This window comes from Rhincodon typus, unplaced genomic scaffold (genome assembly GCF_021869965.1).
Source record: "Rhincodon typus isolate 14 unplaced genomic scaffold, sRhiTyp1.1 hic_rhity00009122, whole genome shotgun sequence".
Classification (NCBI taxonomy): Eukaryota; Metazoa; Chordata; class Chondrichthyes; order Orectolobiformes; family Rhincodontidae; genus Rhincodon; species Rhincodon typus.
The window spans coordinates 1-4,925 of NW_025974760.1; the positions used below are offsets into that span (position 1 = coordinate 1).

Here is a 4,925-nt window from a genome sequence, read left to right on the forward strand (position 1 = left end):
AGTTCTGAGGAAGGGTCACCGGACCCGAAACGTTAACTCTGTTTTCTTCTTCACAGATGCAGCCAGACCTGCTGAGCTTTTCCGGCAACTTTGTTTTTGTTCTTCATTTACAGCATCCGCAGTTCTTTTGCTTTTTATGAATATTAGAAGCTTGCCCACGTGCTGAAATGTGAGTGAAAAATAATAGCCCAAATATACAGTATTGCTGGAAATTACATACACATAGTTTAAATGAAAATGAGTTCTCTCCAGACTTCAAACATGTAAATCTCTGAGTTCCATTGTATATATTAACCACTGTTTGTCATTTTTTTTAATATTTATGGTGTTCATTATTGAGATCAAAGTTGATAAACCCACTACAACAGCAACTCCATGCATTTCCCCCTGTGAAAATTAAGAAACCATATCAAATCAGTTACTAGCTATGGTCTCTTTGTGTAGGTTGCTTCATGGACCAAGTACTGGGTGGCACTGTGTGGAGCAAAACTCTATTACTACTCAGCCAAGTCCTTAAAACCAACAGAAAGAAAGCATGTAAGTACAACTGTTCCCAAAAACTGTTTGTTCTCGAGACTAGTTAGAATCCAATAAAAGCAATCTACAGCATTAAACATAATCAGTCTTATGTAATGTTTTATGTAATGGATTTTAAGCGAGAACTCCTACAATTCGCATTACATTGGCACAGTGTAACAGAATCAATATTTCTTGTCAAAAAAACCAAATACTGTGAATTCTGGAAATTTGAAATAAAAACAGAAAATGCTGAAAAAATTTTCAGTGAGTCAGACAGCATCTGTAGAAAGTGAGATGGGTAACATTTCAGGTGTGACTATTCAACAGAACTGGGAAAAGTTAGACATAAGATTGGTTTAGAGCAAGGGGTGGGTTGGACAAGGACAAAAGGAAGATCTGAGTTATGACGAAAGATGAAAACGATTGAATGACAGAACAGGGCCAAATCTTCCAGGGCCAAAGGAAATAAATGCAGGTTTCTCAACCAATATAGTCAAAGAAATACTAGTCCTTTATCATCAACATATTGCACATCTTGGGGTTCTTGTGGTGCAGTGGTTGAATCCCTACCTCTGAGCCAGGAGGCCCAAGTTCAAGTACTGCCTCCTCCAGAGGTGTGCAATAACATCTCTGAACAGATTCATTAAAAATACCTATAGCATATCTTGGTCTCAAATATAAGTTGTTCTGCTCTGGAATTGTCATTTCCACATGTAAAATTTCAAAAATTTGGATTTATATTGAGACTTTCTAGAACAAAATAGTTTGGAAGTTGCTTTTAAGGAATTTTTCCAATGAATCATAGAACCCCTACCGTGTGGAAGCAGGCCATTCGGCCTATTGAATCCACCCAGACCCACTCCCTACCCTGTAACCCTGCACTCCCCATGGCTAACCCACCCAGCCTGCAGATCCCTGGATGCTACGGATAATTTGGCATGGCCAGTCCATCTAACCTGCACATCTTTGGACGGTAGGAGGAAACTGGAGCACCCAGAGTAAATCCATACAGACACGGTGAGAATGTGCGAACTCCACACAGACGGTTGCCCAAGCCTGGAGTTGAACCCAGGTCCCTGGCACTGTGAGGCAGTAGTGCTAACCACTTAGTCACCACACCAGCCAAGAGGTATATCATTTCAAATCAGTAAATCTCTCCGAAGTTTAGGTGAATCGTCTGATTGTATCAGTTAACAGACCAGTTGTTCTAAACTTTGGAAGTTAATTCAGAATTTTATTCGACTTTCATGTCACTGAAAAAATACTAACAAATCATAAAGATGTTCTGTCACTGGAACTTTGTGATTTCTCAAAACTAGGCAATTTTTTTTCACTGCAGCTATTTACATTTTGTCAGGAAAGAACTTGCTCACTTGAGTGACCATCTTGAGACTGCTTACTTCCAAATGACAATTCATGCACAATCTCTCAGTGTATTTCTGCATGAATTGTTGACCAAATGTCTTTCTTTATGGCATCTCATGTTATGGATGCATATTTATAATGTCTTCTGGCAAGCCATTAATGTAAATAAGGATAAATGTGCAAGATATTTAGGCCTTTGGTTTCTTTGAGTGTTTATTAAAAGAACCATTGGCATAATATCATAAAAAAATTTGGAGGAAAAGTCTGTATACTGCCATTCACTCATTTCTTGGTTGAGTTGATTGTGGCCATAACTTTCCTTTTCTTGCCTGATCTCCCTCGTAGATTAAACATCTATTTAATTCAGCTTTGAACATATAAAGTGAAAGAACCTCTGCAGCTCTCTGGGAGGAGAATTCCAAAGGGCTAACCAAAAGTTTCCCTTTAAGTAAGGAGACCAAAACTGTTCGCAATAGTCTATGCATTGCATCAATGTTGCGTCCAGTTTTAACAAGATTTTTATATTCACATCCCCTGCAATAAATTTGTCTTATTAATTACTTCTGCACCTGCAGAATAACTTTTACAAGGATACCCAGATTCCTGTGTACCACAGCATTCTGCAGATTGTTTCCATTCAAAATATTATTCTTTCTGCCAAAGTGGGCAACCTAACATTTTCCTACATTGGACTCCATCTGCCAAATCTTTGCCCATCATTTAACCTGTTTATGTCACTGAAGGGCAATTAGGGACGATCAATAAATGCTTGCCCAGCCAGTGACATCCATTCTTGTGAATGCAACCCCATTTCCACCAGGTGGGCAGACTTAAAATTAGCCCTTAAGTATCAGCATTACCTTAACTGCTTACTTAATTTGTTTTGAGGCCCAGTTCTTTCAGCCAACTTCTGCAACACTTGAAGTTTCTATTCTTCCTTGGAATTTGATAGGTCTGCTCATGTGAAATATGAAGACGCCTATTTCTCTTAACTCTATCTGGCAGTGACCCTTGTTTGAAAAAGACTGAAATGTGGTTTAAAACACCAAACGTGATGACTTTGTTTTTAAAGTAATTTTGTAGCCCATATAACTCAGTCCCTTCCATCTAACTCTTTTCGTTTTGCATGTACTTCTTTGTATGTGGCTGTCTTGTTATAATTACCGTATTCTTTTCCAACCCTGTGAGAACCTGATTTATAAACCCAGCCAAGTAATTATACAAATGAAAAGGAAGTTATCTTAAAAGTGTTATGAAAGTTCAGTGCATTTTCGAAAGGTTGTTTCCTCAGGGCTTCTTCCTCTTTGATGACCTGGCCTGATGTAAATGATGTGCTGAGAAAAATAGAGCAAGGTGGTCTTAATTTTCACCTAAATGAAATGTGCTTTACCATGTGAATTACAGATGATATCATATAACTATTTATATCCACGTTCAAAGAATTCCATCTACTAATATTGGCAATATTGTTTCCTCACACCACCAGCAGAGATCCTTCCTGTCTTAATGTACAAAACAACAATATCAGCTACAAAAAGGAAATGTTAAAACATTTTTGTTCCTATTCAGCAATAGAAATAATAATAAATATATGGGAGAAATCTGACAGCAGGTTGATGAAACTTGAATCATCTTAAAGAGTTCGGAGAAGCAAGAGACCTCAGTTTTGTCAGCCTGTGCTTGAAATGTATTACTTCTTTTTAACTTAAGTTCCTGATTAGGACCAGTGTTAGTAGTATGTAATTTCATGCTATTTAGACTTTACTAGCCTGATCTTTTTTCAGTTGTCTAATATGTACTTTACAAAGCCTCCTTATTACCACTCTCTTAAATCAAAATATCAGTCAATTCTTCCCATCCTGACTCAGCATCCATTCCACTTTTATAAATGTCTTAGGATATTCTTCTATAATTAAAACATTGCATCAAAGCAAATTGTTGTTGTGTCATACACAATTTGTGCAGCAAGAAACCATTAATCCATCCCAATGGGTCTGTAAGTTACAATCTGTTTTAATGTTGCCTTTGAATTATGATAGTATGCTATTTATACAGCCCCGTTACTTGATCAAATCTGAAAAAGTCTTCAAATCCACGGTCCTACTGATGTGTCTAATTTTTCTGATTTGCAGTTCAAATCAAGTTTGAGTAAGAGTGTGTCAGTTGTGGGTTGGATGGTGATGATGGCTGATGATCCAGAGCATCCAGATGTTTTCCAGCTTACAGACTCTGAAAGGGGTGAGTAATGAATGGAAAAGGTCTCATTTCCTTTCCTTTTACATTTGTTTCAGTCTCTTCACAAGGCTGACTGAGCCAAAAACTGGCAAATATATTGGGTTTTTTAAGTTTCTAATTATGCAACCTTTTTTTGATTCTTAGTGGTAGAATCTATTTTCGTAAAAGAACCTTTTGAAGTTAAATTAATACTGTGACAGTTGAATATAATATTGCCATCCTATTGCTCTTTCACACTCATTTTCAGGAAACTCTTACAAATTCCAGGCTGGTAATAGAGGGAATGCGATGCTCTGGTTTAAGCATTTGAGTTCTGCCTGCCAAAGCAACAGACAACAGGTACCAATTACTACAATGTTAAATAAGCATCACAATAAGATTTTAATTTTGATATGTAGTGGAATGTTTTGAAAAATGTTGTTTAAATAAAGTATATAAATTGAATATACTGATTTTGGTATCTTAAAATAAATCACCATTCTTCACATTTCATGATGATACTTTGAGATTCTTTGCCTCATAAGTACAGCAATCATTGGAAGAACATAAGCCCTGAAAGGTGCAATGGAAACTTTGTTGATTTAAAAACTTTGTGCCTTAGAAGATCCTAACACCGCACAAAGAAAGTTTTGTGGAGTTGGACGAACTCAGCAGGGCAGGCAGCACCCTCTGAGGAAGGGTCCCCACCCGAAACGTCAGCTTTCCTGCTCCCCCGATGCTGCCTGCCCTGCTGCGTTCCTCCAGTTCCACACTGTGTTATCTCTGACTCCAGCATCTGCAGTTCTTACTATCTCACAAAGAAAACT

The 4,925-nt window shown here is 37.6% G+C and overlaps 1 long non-coding RNA gene across 1 annotated transcript; it reads left to right on the forward strand.

The window, feature by feature from the left end:
* The first annotated feature begins 443 nt into the window (after positions 1-443).
* Positions 444-4,482, forward strand: LOC109932109. The gene is made up of 3 exons (XR_002260874.2): positions 444-537; positions 4,017-4,122; positions 4,367-4,482. It is a non-coding gene; the product is annotated as an uncharacterized LOC109932109 (long non-coding RNA).
* The last annotated feature ends 443 nt before the right edge of the window (positions 4,483-4,925 follow it).